Raw genomic sequence first — 24,953 nt, forward strand, 5'->3', positions numbered from 1 at the left:
AACTACCTGTTAAAAGGGTGAAGCCTCCGCTTGTGTGTTAAATATCTTCTCCTGAAAACAAATAAGACTTCCAGCAGAAGACTTGTACGTGTATCGAGCCAGTCAGAAATCTGTTTCCCATAGCCACAGAAATGCAAGAGACCCAGCATAGAGAAAGCTTAAAATAGAAAATTAAGGTCAAACGGCAGAGATCTTGAAACAAGAAGATAAGACTCAAGACCCTGAAATAAACGATTTATTTCATTTTAAGAAGTGTGATTTGAGACGAGGAAGACCGCTGGCTCCTTGCTGGGTGAGACCCTCAGTGTGCATGCACACTGACTTGTACTAATTTCACTTTTCTCTAGAAGCCAACAGGTGTATTAAGTAACTCAGAGTGGGATAAAGCATAGGTCTTCATTTTTCCATTGAGAGAGAACTCTGTTCTCAGTTCATTTGGTAGGAAATGGATTTGTTGGCTTTGATAATTAAGCTGGCAAAGCAAATTTGGTTCCAGCGGTTTAATGAGCTAGTGTGGGTGGCCAACAAATTGCAGGTTTAGACATAAATATTTCAAACGTGGGTGGCTGGCTTTTAACCCTAGGGCAAATTTCATGATTGTAAGGAAGTCTTAGGCTGGCAGCCAAGTTCAAAGAGTATTTGCCAAATACTAAGAAAAAAATGTGAACTCCTTTAAGCAATTTTGTGTTATCTGAGGACAGGATTGTGTTGTTCATTGGGGTCTGATCGAGGTGCCAATTTAGGCATCACTTGAGTCTTCTTGGATGATATATTTGTGAACTTTCAGCTTTGTATATTTGTGCCTGAATGTCACTCTTAGTGTGTTATCTCGAAGGAGAGAGAATTGAGGAGGAAAGAAGGAGATTTATTCCATTTTCGTAGCTCTGAGAGCCTGATGGCTGAGTTGTTTACATCCATGTAGTACTTTATATCTGGCCTCTGGTTTCCTATTTTGTGAATAATCAAAATCTGGATTCTTGTGTCAGGTGTGTGTTCTTCAAAAATGTCTGAAATGAAATTAAAGGATAAGTTAATTTTGATAAACCACTTTTTCTGAAATGGCTGTTTAATTTAGACTCCTGTTTGGGGGAGGAAATGGGTTCACACTCAAGAAATGAAGGTTTAATCCTTACTGAATTGTCACCCTTTTAGGGAAACTGCATTTAAAGCAGATCTCAGCTGGGTTCAGGGAGGAACTTACCACAAAGGAAAGGGGATTTGCAAAAGCAAGTCAGAGATTTCCATGTAAATTGCTTCTCAGTCTGAAAAGGAGTCTGAATTCTAGCACTGAGTTAGCTAACTGTGAGGTGCAAAGCAAGTATGGGTTCAGTGTGAAGAGCTCTCCCATTACTCAGTAGAACCAGCAGAGCTTAACATAATATTCATTGTGCTTTTATGCCGGAGTCAGAAAACTAAGCCCAGTTGCTTCATACTTGCTCACATTTGTAAAAGTAATCAAACTGGAACTCAAATTGGACTGGACAGATCTGTTAACTTAGAAATATATTACAACCAGGCCCGGCGTGATAGCATAGTGGCTAAAGTCCTCGCCTTGCACATGCTGGGATTCCATATGGGCGCCAGTTCTAATCCCAGCAACCCCACTTCCCATCCAGCTCCCTGCTTGGGGCCTGGGAAAGCAGTCGAGGACTGCTCAAAGCCTTGGGACCCTGTACCTGTGTGGGAGACCCGGAAGAGCTCTTGGCTCTTGGCTCCTGGCTTTGGATTGGCTCAGCTCCAGCCGTTGCAGTCACTTGGGGAGTAAACCATCGGACAGAAGATCTTCCTCTCTGTCTCTCCTCCTCTTTGTATATCTGCCTTTCCAATAAAAATAAATACATTTTAAAATATATATATATATTACAATCGCTCAAAATACTTTTTCTCACCTATTGGCAGATTGTAGAGGTTTTGCAGGTTTTCTGAAGGAAGAGTGTCCATGTGTGATAATGTCTTTTATGCTCTTAAGAAGTTAAACGTTGGATTTGTGTCTTTGGCATCCTGTTTTTAAAAGTATGTTCTGGATGAGCAAGTATTTTGGGGAGCAAGTATTTAGCCTAGTGGTTGAGATGCCCACTCCCACCTCTCAGTGCCTTGGTTCCCTTCCCAGCTCCGTCTTCCTCCCCGTGCATACCCTGGGACATAGCAGGTGATGGCTCAAGTAGCTGGAGTCCTGCCACCCAAATGGGAAACCTAGCTTGCTCCAGTTCTGGGATTTAGGCCTGGCCTAGCCTTTGCCAAGTCCTCTTTGGGGTCTCTCTCTCTCTCCATATCAAATAGTTAAGATTTTGTGCTTAATAACTAAAGGGTGACTAAATGATAGTTAATAAATGGCAGGCACTGGAAACTTGGTATAGTTTTTGTTCTTTAGATGTTCTTCCACTCATTTTGTATCCTCTGATGATTCTTGACAGATTCCTGTATTGCTACGTAGATGCAGTTTTTACCAAATTGTTGGCAAATGGTGACTTTTTATATTCTCATTCTAAATACACTTATTACTTGGCAATCTACTGTAAAGCAGAAATTCCTTTTCTCTCCTGTTTTTCATTTATTCACTGACTTAGATTGCCTGATTCAATGAATTAAAATCCTTTATTATCATTTTGTGCTGTAATGCTCAGATTTCCTTCCCAGGATTTGGCCAGTGGGAATTTCCTGTGTCTTTTTGACATGTCCTCTGATTCTCTGAGTGTTTTCCTTACTTTATGGTGTAACAAGGTGTCACCTTGCATGTTCCCTCCCTTGGTATGACCAATTTATCTAAGGATATTTGGTTTATATTAGTAGAGAGTAATTCTTTAAGACCAAGATTTGTGTGCAAGTTCATAACACTTTGCTACTGAAAGATTTTTTTTTTAATTTATTTCTCAGGGAATTGAGATAGAAAATATGTGAATGAACACAGACATGCACAGCTGCATTGTTAATTTTCTTTTTAAGTTGAGAGAAAGGGGAGAGAGAGCGCGAGAGAGCGAGAGAGAATAGCTTCCATCTGTTGGTTTACCACTTAAATGGCCACAGCAGCCCTCGGCTAGAGCTGAAGCTGGGGAATCAGTCATCAGTTCACGTCTCCCACATGGGATGTGGGAAGAACCCCATTGCCTGCTGCTTCCCAGGGTCTGCAGCAGCAGGAGGCTAAAGTTAGGAGTGAAGCTGACCATTGCTTAATATCACAAAATGGCAAGGGGTTGTCATAGCTGGCAGGTCAAACACTTGCCCCTGATTTTTACATCTTTCTGTATACCTATTAAAGATCTTGTGCTTAGGCTACATTATTCCAATTCCAACCTAGTGTCCTGGGCTTTTTCTGTTGCCTATCTGCCTGCCTTCCGGCTTTCCTTCCGTCTGTCTTCCTGTTTTTCCCAGGCACATTAGCAGGAAATTGAATGGGAAGTGTAAGTCCTGTAGGACATCCTTGTCAGGGGTTGTTGCTTAATCTGTTGTGCCCCAGAGCTGGCCCCTTCCCCTCTTTCCATATTTGTAACATCCTGTGTGATCGAGAAGAAACTGACCACATTATCTTCAATATATTCTTTTAGTTATTCAAACCCCTGTGTATACCAGTCCACAGGTGCCATAGGTCATGAACTGCCTCTGGTTGTACCTCACCCCACAAGACTCCACAGGAGGAAAAAATACAACAGAGGGGGAAAACAAGAGGGGTTCTATAGAAAGAAAAAGACAGAATATAGTACCCCAAGATCTGTGGTCTCTTGGCAAGGCTTTGACTTCACAGTCTATTGTGTAATGTTAAATTCTTATTTACCACTTATTAAATATGGCAAATAAGCCTGATTTCTGTGACACTATTTCAAAAGTAAAATATCAAGTCCTAAATCTAAAGGTAAAAAAATGAATTCATAAGCCTAAATGTTTACTTTTTCACTGAAAATGAAAACTTTACTAGAGAACCTGAAAAGGCAAGCCATGTGAGTTATGAGGTTTCTTTGTTGGTAAAGAGCAAATAGTATTTTAATTGCTTTTAAATTAATTGACAGTTGAAATAGCCTGGCCATTAGGAAGTGCTAATGGAGCTGATGCAAGCTGATGGACTTGCTGCAAAGTGACCCAATGTGTTTGTATTTGCACATGGCCTAGGCCAAGAAGGGTGGGGACTTGCTCCACATTTGCTTACACCACTACAAAGAGCAGAGAGAATTTCCTTCAGTTGCAGGAGAGGCCATTCCTTCCATTTCAAAATAAAAAATAGCACGTGGGATGTTGATGGTTAGTGCTTTTTTTTTTTTACTTGCATCACTGCATGCTTTTGAGACTATGTAAAGGCTGCTGATGACAAAATTAATGAGAATGATTTAGAAAAAAAATATCTAAATAAAGTGAACCAGAAAAAAAAAAATCAGTTTACCCCAGACGGTATAATGATTACCCTGCGGGTGGGGGAAGGAACCTGTAAATTAATCTGCAAGCCCTTTGCTCCAGGGATACCTTTTATATCTGCAGCCAGCCTCAGGTCTTCTTAAAATTAATGCTGATCTGATTGCCCACACACAGCAGCTATCTTTCTGTGCTTTAAGATACAGGGGAATTCGGCCCAATGCGGTATCCTAGTGGCTAAAGTCCTCACTGGGTGCAGGTTCTAATTCCTGCGGCCCTGCTTCCCAGCCAGCTCCCTGCTTGTGGCCTGGGAAAGCACTGGAGGACGGGCCAAAGCCTTGGGACCCTGCACCAACATGGGAGACCAGAGGAGGCTCCTGGTTCTTAGCTCCTGGCTTTGGTTTGGCACAGCTCCAGCTGTTGCGGCCACTGGGAAAGTGAATCATCGGATGGAGGACCTTCCTCTCTGTCTCTCTGACTTTCCAATAAACATAAAATAAATCTTTTTTTTTTAAAGGTACAGGGAACTTGTGCATTTTTGTGATAAATATGATTAGGTTTTTTTACCCTAAATTTATTAGCTACCAATGCTTCCTTATCTGGTTACCCACATTCGCTTTTCCTATTCAGCTGATAACGTAGAAAAAGAAATGTGATGTTAAGATCGGTAGCAGGGTGCTTCCATTTGGAAGGAAGGGAGAGAAAATCTTTCCTTAAGCCTTGTAAGCTTAGTGAGAAGGGCAAACACCTGTGTTTACAGTATCAGTTAACCCTGCTCTTTAGAAAGTTGTCTTAGATAGCATGCACCGGGAGAGGATTTAACAGAGTTGTTGTGAGGATTGGATGAAAGGAGAAACACCTGACAGATCCTCTGGCAAATGAGGATGTGGCCTTTTGCTCGATGTCTGTTCACCTCCGGGTAGATTTCTAGTCTTTCATTATTTGTCTGCAAGCAACTTTCCTATCACTTACATATGATCAAAAAAGGAATTTGTAATATGCTGGAAGGGAGAGTTCTGATGCCAGAGTGCTTTGGGAGCATGTGAGGATGTTTGGAATGTTACAGAGATCACAGAAAGACGGGTAAGCAGAAGGGGGAGATGAGAGGGAAGGAACAGTGATTCCAGGGGAGTCAGAAGAGGTGCTTATTTCTCTGATAATGTTGCCATTCTCTTTGACCCTGGTGCCTGTTAGGAGCCCTTGATAGATCCAGCTTCCTAAGCTCCAGGTTCTTCTGTTTCTGGGGCTCTAACTTCATGTTGTGTTGACGGTTTGTGGTGTAGACACGTTAGGTGTTGAGGTCAAAACTGCAGGAATGTGTTGGACAGACCTGGCTCTTGTTTATCCATAGGAGAAGATGAATGAGATTAAGATTTGGGCCTCAGCCTAGTGACTGGGTGATTGCAGATAGTGTAGACGATAATTCCTTGGCCTCTTGAGTTGTGCAGTCTAACGTGGCTACTGTTGGGAACTCCTGCATACTCCACTAGAAGTGTGCAGTGGGTCTTATACTTGTGAAGCATTCAGTTACCATCAGTAGAGTATACTGACACACTGACGCACGGGCTAGTAGGGCCCTGACTTTTGCTAGATCGTACATTCATCATTGATTTTTAACCAAGTCTGGATCAAATTGGATGAGCCCAGATTGTATTTCTGGCATCAGAATCTTATCATTGGAGTTTGCCAGGGCACTTGAATAAATTGCAGCTCGGTAGAAAGGTTGGGAACAGTGACACATACCCTTTCTGAGCTCAAATGTTAGCCAATGGGAGACTGGGAGTGAGAGGATGGAAATTGGCAGGTTAATCTGACAAATTTGTCTCCTAATGGTAGGCTATTACTCTGCTTATATTGTTAGACAGTCTGTTCTTAAATTGTTTATTTTAAGCAGTGGGTGCCAGCTTATCCCAAATATAATTGAAAGGAGATAGATACTAAGCTTTTATTTTTTTAAACTTAGCTTGTGAGGTGTGGCGCTTGAGGAGGAGGACTATACTTCGGCATGACAAACCAATGCTTTGTGAAGTACTTCACTTTCCTCAAGTCTTATCTCAGGAAAGATAAGTCTCCCTCTTTTTGAAAAGGTTTATTTATTTTTATTGGAAAGGCAGATGAGATTTGCAGAGAGAAAGATAGACAGAAAGAGCTTCCATCTGCTGGTTGACTCCCCAAATGGCCACAATGGCTTGTGCTGAGCCAGTCTGAAGCCAGGAGCCAGCTTTTTCCAGGTGCCAGGTCCCAAGGCTTTGGATCATGTTCAACTGCTTTCCTGGGTCATGAATTGGGAGCAGGAAGGGAAGTAGGACAGCTGGGACATGACCTGACACCCATGTGGGATCCAGCGCTTACAAGGTGAAGATTTAAACATTGAGCCATCGTGCTGGACCCACCTTCTGTATCTCTTAAACCATCCCAGGTTGTCCTTTTAAATAAAAATAAATGAATACGAACCTTAATACTTAGGTGAACATGCTTGGGTTTTGAAATAGTTGATGGAGAATTTTTACTGTAAGCATATATTTTTAGTGTTTCTTTTGTGGTTTTAGAACTCTTTTGAAGAGAGTAGGAAAGATTTTCTATAACAATCCAGTTTCATTTGTCATTTTTGGAGGAAAAAAAAGGCTTTTTGTAGAAGTTGTCAAATATTGTCATGTATTTAACAATGATTCTGAACCACTTGACTTGTAAATCCTGTAGGTATGTGACTTCTTGGCACTGTTCAACTTGGATCTTGTTTTTGGTCCCAAATAATGTTAGTCTGTGTGATTGTTTTTTCCTTACAATTGGGCTGATTTTTGTTTTAGTACCAGATTTTAGGTCAAGAATTACATGAAGGAAGAGCTCAAAAAGAACATAGTGTAAGTTAGTAATGTCATTATTTTGTTGGGAAATAAACCTTAAAGTACTACCACAGAAATATTACATTTTAGAACATAAACTATCGATTATTTCTTGGAGCACAAAAATATGTTTTATTTGCTTAAGATGGCAGGATAATGTGATATTACTAGCATAGACTTAAGAGCCAGATTGCTTAACTTAAAATTGTGGGCTCTGTTGCTTACTGGATACACGTCTATGGGAAGTTTCCTTTACCCTACTTGGTTTCTGTGTTCCAGTCTGGAAGTAGAGAAGCAGGCTAAATGAGTTTATTTCTGTAAAGTACTTGGAACAATTCCTGATCCGTGAGTGACTGAAAGTGTTTGTTATGGTGATTATTTCTATTTATTATCATTATTAAGATTTAGTCACCTGAAGTACACATCATTGAATCCTCCCTGAGTTTCAGACACTTTTCAAGGCTCAGTAAATCATTATTCAGACTCCCAATAGAAACAACTTTATATTACTGCAACATTTCATAACCAGTAGCACATTGTGATGAACTTTTTATTGGTAGTCCATTTGAATGAGGCAACTGAAAACAGATTTGCCTCTTCATTAAAAAGTAGTAAGCAGATGCTGTTTATTTGAGAGGAAATTAGCGGGAATAATGCAGACTATTTCAGGGCACTTCAACAAGTTCACAAAAATAGAACTAAAAGTTAAGCTTATTTTGGTGCAAACTATTTTGAAGTCCATGCATAGGTTTTCATAGTCTATGTTTTCCATGAACCTCAACACAGTGCCTACTAGAAACCCCCAAGACACTAATTCCTTGAATAAGAAGTGGAAAATCCGTTTAGGAAATGGACTGTCCCTAATCTCATTGAAGATAGCTAAGGGCAAAGAGCACATTTCAAGTCCACCCCTGGAGTGACTGGATAGGAAAGTGGATGGATGGGTTTTACTTGTTAAATGTAAGATTGCGCTTGTTTCACAGTACTGAAGAAGGAGATCCCAAAGCCTTTGTATGGGCGCTCAGGGCTTGCACGGCGTGCTCTCGGGCCCCTGTGCCAGTGGTCCTGCCCTTCCCGCACAGCCATCTGAGCACCCGTGCACTCATGATCCCTATCTGCAAACTGCAGTTACTTTTGGCATCACAGAGAGGCTGGAGGACAAATGGGAGAGAACACTGCATTATGTGAAATTCTTTCTTCTGTTCAGTCTGCCTCTACAACTCAGCTAGAATCTACTCCAGGCTGACCATCTTCAGCTGCCCTCTCCAGCCTCTGATTTCCTGGCTGAACCAGGCACCAGTCCCTCCCTAAGGGTCGCTCAGATTCTCCTCGTCTTTACCAGCTATCTGTATTTCCAGTTTGTTTTGAATTATTTGGAGCTATTTTTATACATTCAGATTTCTTTTAACGCTTTCACTTATTTTTTTTCTATACGGCTTTCCAATTATTACTCATAGTAAAACTGTGAAAAACAATTTTACCACACCCATCACTCAGTATTTTTTTTTACCTGCTTTAGTGTGAACTAGGGAATATTTTGGAAGGAATTTTAAATGTAGCTTTGTAGTTTCTTGTAATCTAAAGCACAAGAACTTTCTGACATGAGTAACATAGTTAAGGACTTGCACACTATCCCCCAAACATTGAAAAACCACTGGCATTTAAGCTCTATAGAAATGAACTTGCTTAGAACTATCTGTGAACGCAGAAACATATTGTCTATGAGGTTTCACTCAGGAAGGTTGAGTGGAAAACAATAAGCTTGAAAGCCATGATTCTTAAAGTACTTTGAGGATCCGGTGCCTCCCTAAGATAAGTCTTTTAGGAAATCGACTTCTGAATTGTTTGAAGGGCAGACATGAATAGAGACTTTATAGAATTTGCTTGAAGCTAAACCACATCCTTCAGTTTATTCCAAACTTGTAGCAAGTAGGCTAGGTCTTATCTGACTACCTGGTATTTATGTTTAAAAAGAGTATTTTCATTAGCCTTTTATTTTTTTTAAATTTATGCCTCTGATATCTCTTTATTGATCCCGCATGAAGAGCAAACAGACCCACTCTACATGTAGCACTCACAACAGAAGCCTTTTTACTGTTATTATTATTGGAAAGTCAGATATACAAAGAGGAGGAGGGATAGAGAGGAAGATCTTCTGTCTGCTGATTCACTGCCCAAGTGACCACAAAAGCCAGAGCTAAGCAAATTGAAGCCAGGAGCCTTGACCTTCTTCTGGGATTCCCACACAGATGCAGGATCCCAAGGCTTTGGCCTCTCCTCAACTGCTTTCCCAGGCCAGAAGCAGGGAGCTCAATGGGCAATTACATAGAGGAGGATATACCCAGCACACATTCAGTCCATTCCTACTCTTATAAAGGTGACTGGGAGCATTGACTCTAAGATCTTTCCACATTATTTCAGGTTCATGAAGCAACCATTTGTAATATTTTGGGAGCTGCAATCCACTGAAAATATGGCCATCGCCCTTCATTATAACACTGTAGAGTGGTAGTGCAAGCAGAGACTGTAAGAGATTTTCCTCTAGTGATTCTTATGCTTTGGGATTAGACATTAGTGTGAATTCTGCTTAGGAACTGTCAAGTAAGCATGTTGAAAACAAAAATCCTACCTTGAAGATATTGTGCCGGCTGAAATAAACTGGACACAAAAGGACAAATAAATACAACAGTCTTCAGAAAAAGTTTATGAAAAACAACTTCAGGGTTTTAAAAAATTCCATACACCTTGAACATACTTAAGCACCCTAAAATTGTGTATGACTCCACCTATATGAATTCCCAGAGTAGTCAAATTCATAGAGACAAAATAGAATTGTGGTTGCTGGAGGCTCAGGGGAATGGCAAGTTGCTGTTGAAAGGATATGCAGTTTGCATTTGGATAATGAATGTTCTGATGTTGAATGGCGTGATGATTACCCAGCAGTGTGAATGTGCTATATGCTACCGAGTTGCATATTGCAAATGGCAAAGTTTGCACGTATCTGCCACAGTAAAGAATCCCACCATCTTGTAGCACCCGACTGTAAGAGCCGGAATGGGTATAGAGCAGTTGGGCAAGGCCACTGTTCTGTCAGGGCAGGAGGTGGGCAAGTCAGGTGGGGCCAAGGAATCACCAGTGTGCATGAGATCTGCCACTGATAGGAGACCTGATAGGGGAGCATGGGGAACTCCTCTGTCAGGACACAGTCCCTGCATTTGAGTACAAGAAACAAGGCTGGGAGCAGCCCCGACCAAGCCAGGTTACAGTACCCACTGGCATGTGTGGGTCATATCTGGGGACAGGCCAGGCTGGCTCAGTCATAACACCCACTGGCATATGTGAGAACCAGGACGGGGTACAGGACAGGCCAAGTTGGGGCACACCACCAGCCAGTTCACATTAGGGTTGCGACTTGGACCTGGCTGGACTGGGCAAGGCTACAGCACCCACCAGCATGAGCTGGGAGCGGGGGCAGGGGACAGGCCAGGCTGAGCCAGGCTGCAGCAACCCTTGTGGATGCCGAGGTGAAGCGAGCCATGCCAGTCTGGGCCACAGCACCCACCAGCACACAAAGGACTCAGGATGGGAGGTGAACCTGGAAGAGAAGCTGCAGTGGCTTCCCTGCTGGGCCGCTGCTCCTGATGTGGTTGGGCTGCTGGGAGCTGTCCTTTACCCTTCCTCCCCACTTTCTCCAACACAGGAAGAAAAAGAAAATTTGGAAACAATTGTCTCATCCACTTTCCCCTGTTCCTTGACCCTCCCAACCCTAATTGGTGGTTCACATGGGCGTGCATTGCTCTCAACTATGTAAACATCATCAAAGACAAAATGAATTTGTCATTAAAAAAGATTCCCATCATCTACTTTCTTTTTTTTTTTAAAGATTTATTTCTATTATTTTTTATTGGAAAGGTGAATATACAGAGAGGAGAGACAGAGAGGAAGATCCTCCGTCCGATAATCCACTCCCCAAGTGAGCACAACGGCCGATGCTATGCCGATCCGAAGCCAGGAGCCTCTTCCGGGTCGCCCACGTGGGTGCAGGGTCCCAAAGCTTTGGGTCTTTCCCGGGCCACAGGCGGGGAGCTGGAAGGGAAGCGGGGCCACCGGGATAGAACCGGTGCCCATATGGGATCCCGGGCATGCAAGGCGAGGACCTTAACCACTGCACCACCGCTCCGGGCCCCCCATCATCTACTTTCATCACTGTTGCTGAAACGAAAGAACATTTTTATTTCAAGAAGAAAAGCAGGATATAAAAGAAAGAAGGGAAGAAGGGAGGAAGGACAGAAAAAAAAGATGTGAGAATAGTTGATTGCTGAGTTGTTAATAACCCTTATTGTAATTTACTGGGTTGGGGAATTTTTTTCAGGAGGAAAAGTCAATGTGTGTTGGAAAGTGAACCAGCACTTTCAAATCCAGTAGCATCGGTGTGACTGTACCATCAGTTTGACTGTACCATCAGTGTGACTACCATTCCTTATAAGATTTCTGATACTAAGACAAGAAAGATTGTTAATTTGTGTTTGAACTTTGTCAGATGAGTTTTATTTGATCTGTAGACAAAAATTCTGAACTTCTGAGCCATTTAATGTTCTTTGATTTTCTTTTTTTCAACTTGCTTCTTAAAACTAGTAAGCAGTGCCAAGACACTATTGCATTTCTCTTTTCTGTGTCATAACTGTCAGAACAAATAGAAGAAAAGGGTGGGGGAAAAAAACTTTCATCTCAAGTTTCTAACAAGAAGGTGCAGGTGCTCCCTGATGCAACACTGTTTGACAAAACCACGGCTGAGCTTCTGTCCTCCTCCGGGCATTGATAACCTCTCTGCTATCTCAACAGTATCAGAGGATTGAATGAAAGGTTGTTTCTTGTCTTGATTTTGGAATATTACAGATTTGTTTTTTTTTTTTTTTAAATTGTGATACCTACAGAAGGAAAGCCGAGGAGTTGACTACGGTTGTTAAAGGGGAGAGTTGTAAAGTTTCATTGAGGAAAAGGATACATTCAAGATGAAAAGGATACCTTGTGGTCTGGAGCGTCTCGGCGTAGGACAAGCAGACTATAGATGTCCCAGCCTTGCTGGAAATGCAGTCACTTTTCCAGCGGCTCTCCCATGAGCTTCACAGAGCTGTCCTCTGTGTGAGCCTCCAGCTCAGGGAATGAGAATGATTTAAATGCAGCCTGCACAAACCCCAATATTATTGGTGTAAAACCCACCTCTAAGATCTGCCACTACTTCCCATAGAGGAAAACGTGTGTCATGATCTGAGCACCTACTCGCAGGCCTTCGTGCCTCTTGTTGGCTGTTTCTCATCAGTTTGCGAATTCTGGGAGGTGGTTGATTTTGAGAGTAGCAGTTGCTGTGTTGAACTTTTCCTCATCGTGTTTTTTGCCCATATGTTGACACTGTTATTGAAACTATGCATTAGAGCGTGTCTCAGGTTTGTGATGTGTTTCCATCGCTTGCCTCCATGGTTTCGTATAGTTTAACAGTTTTAAAATAAACCTGAAGAAGAGGCAGATTTATACACACAGGTTGAAAGAGGACAGTATCTAAAGTTGTAAGATTCATTTCATTTTAGATTTGTAGGCATTTAAACTAAAATGAAAAAATGATCTAATGTCAATTTTCTTTAATCACCTTTAAGTCCATGCAATAATATATTAGACTTTAAGCACTTCTTGTAAGAAAACAGTAGATAACCTTTGAATGTCCACTAATCTATTTTGAGAAAGTGTTCTCTTTGCTGAGACAGCGTGATTTCCAACAGGGAAGTCACCGATTCATTTAGTCCCAGTCTTATTGAACACTTGAGCCAGGCATACACTCTTCATCGGTGAGTAACACCTCGATTTTGCAATCCTGACTCTCCCATGCCTTCAAAGATACATGTGAACAACCTTTTAACTCACTGAAGTGCACTACTCAGAGTATGCACACAGTCAGTAAGACGAAGCATGACATCAGGACTTTTTGTTGAATTAAGGAGGAATAAGAGATACTTAGGATTTCTGTTCAGTACATAGAAAATGATCAAATGGGAGAAAGGTGAGGGCCTAGAAGACTTCTTGGGGAGACTGACTTCATCAAATAGATTAGTGCTGCCTTGGCATCCAATGCCAGTGTCTGGTCAGCTGTTGTCTCTGCCTGTCAGGGTTATCAGTCTCGTTGTAAAGGGCTCAAGTGCCACCTTTCCTAAGTGTCGGTGCTGTAAAGTGAGCACCTTCTGTTCATATCTCAAAGACACCTCCACAATAATGGTCAGCTGGCGGGTTCTATGGAGGATCTTCAGTGTTGTCCCCGATAACGCTAGGTGATTTTATTTCAGAGTCCTAAGAATTGACATTTCTGTCAAAATACAGGAGTGTCTGGGGTAGGAAGTTCAGAGCCATCAGCTTTCTTTGGAAAATATTTTTCCTTTTCAATTTTATGGCTGTGTTTAAAAAAGGATGTTAAGAGCTTTGGTTAGTTGATAGATGGGTCTGTGTTTTTCTTTCATGATGGCATACAGTTCTGTTCAGCAAAGACTGAAAGAAACCACCCTTTGTGTTGTTTGACCAGCAACTTTACTAACATGAGCAGTCTCTACATCCAGGTCTGGGCTGTGGGGATTGGAAGTAGAGCTCCGGGCGGTCTCATTTGCTTTCTCATTGAAATGATCAGAGTTCAGATGCTTTGTGGAAAAGGAGGGTGCATCTGTATGCAGTACTCCCCACTGCACAGTCGCTCTGTGCTGATAGGCCAGTGCCAGCAGCCAGCACCGATTTAACGTATTTGGAAATTATTTATTCTGAGTCATGAGTTACTTTTCTTAGCTATAGTTGTTATTGAGACTGTAATGTCTTGGCAGCCTTTCATCATTTTTTTCCTCCTTCTGTCTGGCTCATGTTAGTGTGTATTCACTCCATCTCACAAAAAAAAAAAAAAACCCAAACAAATCTGAGTTCCATAGGACCTACTTGGCAGCTGGCAATGTTTGAAACTGTCGCATAATTTCTTTATTGAAATTCATGGTAAATATGCTTGATCTGGAACTTCAGCTGCTATTCAGGTACTGCCACACTCAAGCTGAGTCACCCTGGGCAGAGTTGCCCAGCTTGTCTGAGCACTGGATTCTTGGTACAGGGATGACACAGAGGACATTACAGAGTCTTTAAGTTCCCTGGAGCTCTGAAGGAACTGAGATATTTTGGACTTGATGAACATCTTCTCATTATTCCTAGAGTGTGTCTGCGATTTGGCACTAATTTGGGGACCCCGAAGTGCCTGTAAAGCGATGACCTTTGGGACCGCAAGGAATTCACATGGCAGAAGAGACAGTCTGGGAGATGCATAGGTGACCTCAAGGTGCATGAGGAAGCAGGACACTTTAAGGTCCCACAGATGCTCCACAGAGTGAAAGACACCTCAATTTGGGGCTTCGAGTTACAATGCTAAGTAGGAGGAATCAGTAGTTTCCTTTAGAAATAATAAGGGCGTTGGTATCGAACCTAGTGAGTCAGTGGCCCATGTCCCACAAGGGAGTACTAACTCCAACTTCTCGCTACTGTGCACTCTGGGAGGCAGCAGGTGATGACTGGAGTCAGTAGGACTCTGCCCCTGACATGAGAGACCTTTTTCCCACCTTCAGTCTTGGCCTAGCTCCAGCCGTGTCAGGCACTAGGCAGGGAGCCAGCAGACGGAAGCTCTGTTCTGTCTATCCTCTGTCTCTACCTCTCAAGTAAAATTGAAAAAAAATCAGTGAGAAACCACACGAAGCAGAGTTGCCTTCCTCAGATGGCAACAGAAGAGGGTGTCGCTGGAAGGAAACAGCAGGGGATAGCTCATGGGGACTTGCAGTGATGTTGGGAACACTACAGGGACAAAAGGAAGGCACAGCTGTAGAGGGTTGATTGACACAGACCAGGAAACCCTGAAGATGATGGCCCAGGAAGGCTGAGCTTACACCTGGGGCTGTGATGCTAGAGGCTATGCTGAGAATATGAAAGCCAGGCTTTCCCCAAGCACTCAGCCTCACTTGACACCAAACCTTCTCCGAAAGGATTATCAGGTGGAAAATGGAGAGTACCGTATGCCATGGGATTTATCAGTAGAGCCATGGAACAACTGGATTGATTAGCACTTAGTTATGTCCTCAGGTTTAACAATAAAAGGAAACAAATATTTTAGCCTGGCATTTTCCACCTGACTTTACTGGCTTTGGATCTGTTACCTGTGAAGATTGCCACCAACTGGCAACACTCAGCTCCCCAGCCTTGCCCTGTGTTCATTGCCTTGTTTTATTGTGGTTCCATGTGTGTCCATCCATTCCTGTGGTCAATGTCAGGAATGTCGCAGGTGGTGACTGTACGTGTGTCATGCCCCAACGATGGTCCAGCTATTGATTTCTTTTATGCTAGAATTCTAAGCAGCACCACTTCCGATCTGGGAGAAGTAGAACTATGCCCAGAGTTGCAGAGAAAGAAGTTCCAGTAAGTTACTAGCTATGCTTGTTTGATTGTTGTTGTTTCCTGTTCTACTTGATTTAACTGCTACTTGATAATTATTATTTAAGAGTTTTAAAGGGCTTCTCATTTCCTCTCTGGCTGTGCTTTGTAATTTGCCCAAGGATACTTGTTTGGAATGGCAGCACCTTGCTGCTAGCATTTCTAGGAAAGACATACACACTCTCTGTTGTACTTCTGTATACAGCTGAACTGTTGCTTTGGAATTATTTTGGTTGGTCAACCAGGAACAAATAACAGCCTACAAGAGAGGAGAATGACCACTCAACATTTTACTGCCCTTAGACAACTGGCGTAACAGTGGATTAACCACCAGTCAAATAAACAGATCCAAGGGATTTTGCAGAGTATTGCCTGACATTCTCACAATAATCTGGGGAATGTTTCAAACCTGTCATTAGGGTGTAGAAACTGCTGATGGACTAGTGAAGATTTGCCTTAATTGCTTCCCAGGAAGTAACAAGTTAAACCTCAACTAACTTGCTATGGAGGCAACAAGGACCTTCGCAGTCCACCTCTTCTGTCCTCCCTGCCACACATACACAAACCCCTGTTGGATGTGGTTGTCTTAGCCAACCACAATTTGATTTCAGACAGGACTGTTTGAGAGAGGTTATTACACAAACTGTGGTTTTTAGCTCCTCATGTTTCCAATGAAATGGCGTGAATGATCCGCAGTCAGTGATCACCTGCGGTTAGGGGTGGCTGGCCTGCTTTGCTAAGGAGAATAGGGTATAACCTTCTGGAGGGAAATGAAGTGCTGAGCAGCCCAAGGAAGCCCAGGGCACACTGTCCCATCCGCCCATGCCTGCATCTGCGATTTTCCAAGCAAAGTGAGAATATTACTTAAATCCCAATCATCTTCATTTTGCTTAAAGCTCTGGACACACCATTTGATATGTTTATAAGGTGTCTGGCTAGTTCCTCAGTAGACATGTGCTTGCACTTAGCCTTAATTCCTACCCTGGGAGACATTGAGTACAGCATGGCCCTCAACTGTATATTTTCGGAGGTTTCTTATAACAGGAGTGGTCTGTGGCCATCCTTGTGACTGGCACTTAGCGCATTTACAAACCACTCTGTCACAGTGATGACATACCCTGTGTGGTTGTGGAAACTAAATAAAACACAGGAAAGAGATATTAAATCAAGAACACACCTATATAATTATTGCCAGAAATGACATTTTGCAATCCTAAATTTGAGTGTGGGCTAGGCACCTGAAGACTCCTGTAGTAAACAAATAACCTTTCCCAGCTTACAGTGTCAGGGAAGCAGTGTCGATCAGGTGTCTTATTTGGCTCCAGTGTTTTGGAAATGTTTTGGCTGATCACAAAGAAAAGAAAATAGAACAAAAGTTGAGTGAGATAGGTGCTCGAATGCAAAAAGTTGCATTTCCTTCTGAATGATTCAGTTTGCCTTTATGTCAGACAGCAAAGACAGCCAGGTCCCACGGACATCACTCCTTCCTTGCTGAGGGTCTTCTGGCCAGCAGAAAAGATATTGCCCTTCACTGTGGAATTGCTGTAATTTTAAGATATTGATCTCTTTAAATCTCGAAGAGAGAATTTTCTTTCTAAAAGGATCAATTTTTGAAATGATGGTGGTTTAGTTGATGCCATGACAGTTTGAAGTGAAGTGCTCCCCTTCCTCCACAATTCTTCCCTGAGACAAGTCTTTGCGTTTGCCTGTAGCTGTGTACTTGAAGATGGAGCTCTGTTTCTAGCCTCTGCCACTGTGTTACACTTTGTCCTGCAGTAGATGCTTTTATGAGGGTTATCCTGTTTAAGCATCAAGGTGCCTTTCCTAGACATTTTGTATGTAAGAAGTGAAGGAATTTTCAGATGGTTACATGTCAAGTATGTGACTGGATCTGAATTTCTGAACCAATTCTGGCTGCCTGAATTCAGATCATCTCCCTAAAACCTCTCTCTCTATGTTCCAGTTCAGGTGGCCCTAGCCAGTTCAAATCCATCTGTGATTTTACTAGGTTTCCAATTGAGCTGAAAGTAACCACATTTTCGGTGTAATCCAGATACTCATGGTTTGGCTTTGCAGGTTGTTGTTTCTTTCATTTGGCAGACCATAGCATGGATGCTTCCCACATGGTTTGGAATCAGGAAACACTTGTTCATATTCTATAGCTGCAGCTTAATTTTGAGGGTTCAGATCACCTTGGGTTGAAAAATGGACAGGAATGGCTCATCCCTATACTTTGGTTTACCCAGTGCAGTCTTATGTTAGAGGTGTTTGTGATATTATTTTCTGTGTACAGCTTACTCTGACTCACTCTGTCATTGAGGCAGAATTGCTTTTTAAATCTATATATGTTTCAGCACTTTATATTGATTTCTATGTTGATTTTATCCTATTAAGGTTTATTTATTTATTTAAATCTGAATGGCGGATCATACTTACAAAGAGAAGGAAAGACAGAAAGATCTTCCACCCTGATTTATTCCCCAAGTGGCTATAAAAGCTAGAGCTCAGCTGATCTGAAGCCAGGAGCTTCTTCCGGGTCTCCCATGTGGATGAGGCACCACCAACAAGCTGGGAGTTGGATAGGAAGTGGAGCAGCCATGATGCAAACTGGCTCCCACCTGGGATCCTGGCACTTGCAAGGTGAAGATTTAACAATTGAACTATTATGCTGGGCCCTCTATGTTGATGCTGACTTTGAGATAGTAACTTTCACTTACTGGCAGCGTACCACACACCCAGCTGAATTCTCTAAAAATGTTATCTATTTTGTAATTCTCAGAGCAACCCTGGAGGATAGGTACTATCATTGAACATTACTGGTGAGGAAAGAGAGGTCCAGGGAGTTATGTAATTTCTGCAGTTACACAATTAACCAATTTAAAAAACACACTAGAAATTCAGATCTAACTGATTCCTAAAGCCTATCCTGTTCGATTATTCTTTTTTTAAAAATTAAGGTCAAAAGTACTATCGTGAAATATACATAATCTTGTGCTTAGTTGATGCATTTTGATAAATAACACATATCCATTTAACCGTTGACCCAATCAAGATAGAGAACATTTCTTCTGCCCCAAACTTCCTTTATGCCCCTCCCTCCCAGTCGCAGCCTCTCAGAATTAGGGCTACCCATTCTTGAACTTCATGGAATCTAAGCTCCTGAGCCTGTGTCACACTCCAGAGAGTTCTCGCATGACTCTTGCTGCCCATCACACTGCTGAGCCTGCTGGTGAGCTGAAGGTGGCATTGAATGTCGAGATCAAAGAGCAGGCTTTCATTCTAGGAATAGTCAGTGACCTGGGGACCTGTTCTGCCTGGGTCTATTGTGAATGAGATTGCTGAAAACTTCTCCTGTAAGGGTCTTTTTGAAGACATGTGTCTTCATTCCTCTTGGACAGATGCCAAAGTATACAGTCACCGAGTCCTAGGGTAAAAACATATTTAGCTTTATTAGAAAAGTATTAGTTTTCCAAAGGGTATGTACCATTTTATACATTTTATACACTAGCAATGCATGGGCATTCTAGTTCACTCCAGTTTAGTGGATTTGGTCTTTTAAGGTTTTGAATTGCTTTTATTTATCTTAATTGTTTATTTGAATGGCAGAGTGACAAGAAGAGATTGGAAGAAGGAGCTCTTCCATCCACTGATTTGCTGCTCAAATGGTCTCCACAGCCAGGGCTGAAGCCATCAGTCTGGAAGTCCAGCTGGGTCTCCCATGGCACTGGCAGGAGCCCACAGACTTAGGGCATCTTTTCCAGGCATATCAGAGGGAAACTGGATCAGTGGAACAGCAGCTGGGACTTGAACTGGAGTGTTGGTATGGGACACTGGCATTGCAAATGGTAGCTTAACTTGCTACAGTGCTGACCCTTGTTCTGCCTTTCTTACTGTCCTCTTTCTCACTTGATCATGAACCTCTTCTGGACAGGAAACATATGCCATTCATTTATGTTTACGCTGTACTGGGTGCTGTGCTTCCAATGTAGCTTGTCCCTTGAAGATTCATACGTTGCAATCCGGTCCTTGTTGTGGTGATGTTGCATGGTTGAATGTGTAAGAGCTGGGTCTAGTGGGAGTCATTAGTTTTGTGATAGGCATATGCTTTGGAAGGGGATTGTGGGACCCCAATCTCTCTCTGGCTTGTTGTTTCATTATAAGATCTCCAGTCCTCCAGGGGGTAGTCACCTTTCAAAAGCAAGATAGCAGTGCTGGGGTTTTATGCCTGTGTCCCACATATGAGTGCTGGGTTTGATTCTTGCTTCTGGTTGTTGACCCTAGCTTCTTTCTGATGCACACCCTGGGAGGCTGTAGGTGATGACTCATGTGCCTGGGTTCCTGCCACTTGAATGGAGGAATGGGATGGAATTCCAGGCTTCTGGATCTGTACTGGCCATTGTGGGCCTGTGAAGAGTGAACCAGCAGAGTGGAGGGCTCTCTGCCTTCCTCTCTTTTAAATAAACAATACTTTTTTTTTTCAGCTGAGATGGTTGATTGGCAGTTCCCCAGGAAGGGAGAGAGAGAGTAGCCAGCCAGGCACTAGCACTCCTAAGTGAGTTGGGCTTATGTTGCCCAAGAGACAGTTTCTCTGCAGTCCTTCATCAGGCATGGAAAGCCCACACGGATATCAGTGAAACCAAAGGCCCTCAACCTGTCCACCTCTGAGTACTGGTCTTTCTGGATGGTGTTTTAGTTGTCTGTTACCATGTCACAATGTGCTCACACGCTTGGCCACTGCACACATCTCATCTTGTGGCCCTGTATCGCAGGGCTGTGATCACTGTTGCAGTGGGCTGTGGCTGAGTTGGGTATTCACATGGTGGTAGGCAGGCTTCAGATTCACTGAGAGCCTCAGTTTCTGGTTGGGGTTGAACCAGAAATCACCCACAGTTCCGTGATACCATATATATTTGTGTAATTGACCTGCTGCTCTGGCTGCCATTTTTAGGCCTGCAGAAGTTGTTTGGTGCCCTGTCATATCCCTCGATCCAGGGAGACGTATTCTCCCGGTGTGGTTGTTTGTAGGGTGACCCACTTGTTCCTTATACAAAGACAAGAGTACCAGGAGGAGAGAAGTAGAGGGTATCTTGGAGTCTGTGCCACAGATGCCCACTGAAATGCCTTTTGCAAAGTGGGAAATACAAAGCCTGTGAGTATACTAGCTGTTTTGACCCAAGGAGGTCATTCAGTTCCCCCCCCCCCCAAATGAATAGTTTCAGAGGCTCCAACTTTAGCCCAACACAGAGACACTGTTCTTGGTAAATTATCTGCAGTTAATGTCCATGGGTACAGAAGATTGATAGGAAAGCATGAAGGGATTTCTGGGCAAATGCTTCTCAGTGGGTTCATTCAGTGTCCATGAATTGAGTCTTTTCTATAATCTGCTGCTGGACAGAGGCTTTGCTTTGAATTTGCCATGCAGTAAAGGAGTTGAGGGTTAGCAGAATGAGTGACCCCCTGTAACCCAAGTGTACGAGGCCAAACGCTCTGGCAATGAACTGGCTTATCTGGAGTGGGGTGCTTGGCATTGGCCAGACACAGAGAAGTCCTAAGGGCATCTGCAGTGTAGCTGTCATGCCCTTTGGGAGGGTCTTTTGACTTAAAGTAAATCACAAGTGGGAAGGACAGTGCGGGGTATTGTACCTCTCAGCCATGTTTGGGTTTCAGCCGCGGCTCTAGCGACTTCGGACCGTGATGTCTGTGGAGCTCTGCTCCCTCGACCATGATGGATTTATTTGTTCTGCTTGACTTGTTTGGAGAGGATGTTGAGCACCCTAATGTGTTTTTTCCCAACACAAAATTTAAACCAAGCATAAAGATTCATTTCCATGTTTTAGGGCAACATTCTTATTATCTTTGATTAGTGTAAAAAGTTGTGAAAGCTAAAGGCCATGTAACTAGACTTGAAATTTAAAAACACTCATTTGTTTAAAAATTCATCTTCTTATAAGCTGCGTGAACTTTCTTCTTTAGCTATAGGCGTTAATCATTTCAGAGGAATGGAAAATGGTATATTATCCCTTCTGGTTAAAAAAAAAGACAACATTAACAGATACTTAGTAATTCCTCTTGCCATCTATCAGTCCTATTGTAGACCCTATGTATTGCAGACAACAACAAAATGCCTCTTTGGATGGAGTCTTATTCTGATTCACAGAATAAAAAACACCTTTATTTTACACCAAGCCCTATTCCATCTGGTATTTGTATTCCTTGTATATACTGTGGTGCTACAAAACACTCATGGGAGAATGGAACCTAGTGATAATGCCATTTTCCTTGAAGCTTTTAAAGAATTCTAGTGTATGTACACACACACACACACACACTCTCTCTCTCTTTTAAAAGTTTGGGAGAATGCAGTTAAAGTGTAAGTTTAGGGGTCGGTGTTTGACCTGTTCAGCTGCTGGCTAGGGAGCCAGGTCCCACATTACAGAGCCTGAGTTTGACATCTGCATCTGTCTCGGACTCCTGATTCACGCTTCCTGTGAATGCAGACGTGGGGAGGTGGCAATGATTTTGTGGGAGAACTGGATTGAATTCTACCCCAACTGCACAGCTGTTATGAGCACTTGGAGAGAGGACCAGTTGATGGTAACAATTCTTTCTTAAATACATAAAACAAAAATGTTAAAGATAAGTTTATTTTGATACCAAAGAACATCTCAAATCTGCACAGAGTTTTTGCAAGAAGAAATTTCTATAGGTCCCAGTGCGATGGCCCAGGGGCTAAAGTTCTCATCTTGTATCTGCTGGGAGCCCATATGGGTGCTGGTTTGTGTCCTGGCCACTCCACTTCCAATTCAGCCCCCTTCCTGTGGCCTGGGAGAGTAGTAGAGGATAGCTCAAAGCCTTGAGACCCTGCACCCACATGGGAGACTCAGAAGAAGCTCTTGGCTCCTGGCTTCCATTCTCTCAGTGAACCAACAGATGGAAGATTTTTCTTCTGCCTCTCTCTCTCTCTGTAATATCTGCTTTTACAGCAAGAACAAATAAATTAGAAAGAATTTTCTACACTGTAGAAGGCCCCACATGAGTATACGTTGGAGTATATGGAGGAACACACACACAAACACACTCACAGATATTCTCATCATGCCGATTCCCTTGTTAATAAATTAGTCTGATTGATGCTCATTCTAGATTTATGTGAGAGGAGTGTTTTTCCTTTTTCAAGATGGTGCTTTACTAAGCTCTCGGATGCAAGTGTTGCTGCCGTACGGGGACAGTTAAAGGAGGGACAGTAATGTTGAGCAGCTGTCCAGAGCCTTATAACCATCACAATGGAACCAGCTTTTGAACACGTGCAGCCTGCCCCCAGAATTTCTGCCCTTAACTTTGGTGCTACACCCAGGCTTGAGGAATTTGCTCTCAGTACACCTGTGGGTCATAGCCATGCCCCTGACACTAGAGAAACAGAATCAGCAGAGTGCAAGGCAGGCCAGAGCATTCTGTCTCACGGGGGCAAAAGAAAAATGTCAATCAGGACAGCACGCTCCCTCCAGCCTGGCCAAGCATTGGGGTTAGGAAACAGATCTAAGAAAGATCAGGCCTCACTACTGTAAAGAAAGTAAGTGGTCAGAGCTGATGGACTCATTCTGAAGGGGATACAAATGCTCCCCAAGTGAGATAGAAACCAGCCTGCAAGTTAGGGCTGGATGTAGCTCTCGGAAGGGGATCCATTGGGCATCTTGATGTGTAGCTTCCATGTGTCTGGACTCAATGAGAAGCTGACAGAGGTGAGCTGAGGGAAACAGAGCATCAGCTGATTGTGGTAATGGATTCTAGCCCCACACCTGTACCCACCATGATTCCCATCATCTCACTTGTAGGGGGCCTTCGACAGAGCTTCGCTTAGAAGCCGGGTTCTCCACTGGTTGTCTCTGTAGTCCCCATAGGCGACTTGAGGAACTATGAGGCTCAGGGCTGGAGAACAGCCTCTATCTCCTTTTTTCTGCCTTTGACACTCCCCATGTAAGAATGGCCTTCCAGTGGCCCGCATGTCATTTGTGACTTACCCTTGTAAAACTCACAGCTTCTGGTGCCCTTAGGTGGAAACATGATGGGGCAGATGCAGGAGAGCAGAGGAAGGTCCAGCAGCGTGTAGACTGTGGGCTCGTTGCTTCTCCTGGACCTCTGGACCACAGCAGCTCTTGTTGCTGAGATTTGGCAACACTTGTCCCTGGCCTGTGACCCGAGGGACAGTCCTGTCAGCTGCCCTTGGGATGGCCCTGACTTATTTTTACTTTGAAAAGAAAATTGTGTGTGTGTTATTCACAGATTTTGTATATGCATTCTAATGGTTTTTTACTGATAAATAAAACTATTTTTTCTTTCATTTTAAAAATGATTTTTTATGGGGCTGGCACTGTGGCATAGCTTCTGCCTGTGGTGCTAATGTCTCATATGGGTACCTGTTTGTGTCCTGGCTGCTCCACTTCTGACCCAGCTCTCTACTTAGGACCTGGAAAAGCAGCAGAGGATGGCCCAAGATCTTGGGTCCTGCACCCATGTGGCACTGAATGCCTCACATGGCATTGGATTGGCTAAGCTCTTGCCGTTGCAGCCATTGGAGAATAAACCTGCAAATATAGGATCTCTCCATCTCTGTCTCCCTGACTCTTCCCTTCTCTGCCAGGAAGGCTGTTGGTGAATTTGGCCACTCAGGAGGGTGTCCCACAGTCAGTAAGTGCTGACTCAAATCATCATGTAGTTAGAAGTGAGCATGCTGTGACCGGGCTTTATTGGCATGAGGAGATGACTGGGAATAAAATGATCAGATCATCTGAATTGGCTCAGCTTCTGCTGAACCCCTTTGCTGTGTGTGGGGGTGAGCAGCTGTGTGCTCTCACACTGAGATGATTCCTCGTCTCAGCTGGCAGCATGTGGTGAAGCTGGTAGCTGGTGCTGTCCAGTGTTAGTGGGGCCTCCTATCCCAGGAGCTGTCCCTGAGAGGACCACGTGGGCCAGACACACGCTGCAGGTGGCTGGGAAAAATTTCCCAAGATGACTTTTAACTGTCCCTGTAAGAAGTGAGGAATCCTGGGAAGATGGCTGGGGACTGATTTAATTAGCAGCAGGCAAAGTCAGGCCTCCTAAATACCAGGTTGTGTCTCACCAGAGGCAGTGTTTTGACTGTACACAGGGTTATGGACCTGTGAGGAAGGCCAGTGTGGTCATCCACACAGTACCCAAAGCAGGGCGCAGTGCAGCGTATTTTCTAAATATTTTAGACAGGGATAAAGACCGCTGACTTTTCCTTTGGGGAAAAGTGACAATCCA

The 24,953-nt window shown here is 43.2% G+C and overlaps 1 protein-coding gene and 1 non-coding gene across 2 annotated transcripts in view; one reads left to right on the forward strand and one right to left on the reverse strand.

Annotated features, from left to right (window-relative positions):
- Positions 1–24,953, forward strand: part of UST (uronyl 2-sulfotransferase) — a 281,628-nt gene that overhangs the window by 64,494 nt on the left and 192,181 nt on the right. The window lies entirely within an intron of this gene.
- Positions 9,149–9,275, reverse strand: LOC121146336. The gene has a single exon (XR_005882201.1). It is a non-coding gene; the product is annotated as a U11 spliceosomal RNA (small nuclear RNA).

The sequence above is a fragment of the Ochotona curzoniae genome, unplaced genomic scaffold, assembly GCF_017591425.1.
Source record: "Ochotona curzoniae isolate NIBS_2020 unplaced genomic scaffold, NIBS_Ocur_1.0 scaffold_3890, whole genome shotgun sequence".
NCBI classification, from domain to species: domain Eukaryota; kingdom Metazoa; phylum Chordata; class Mammalia; order Lagomorpha; family Ochotonidae; genus Ochotona; species Ochotona curzoniae.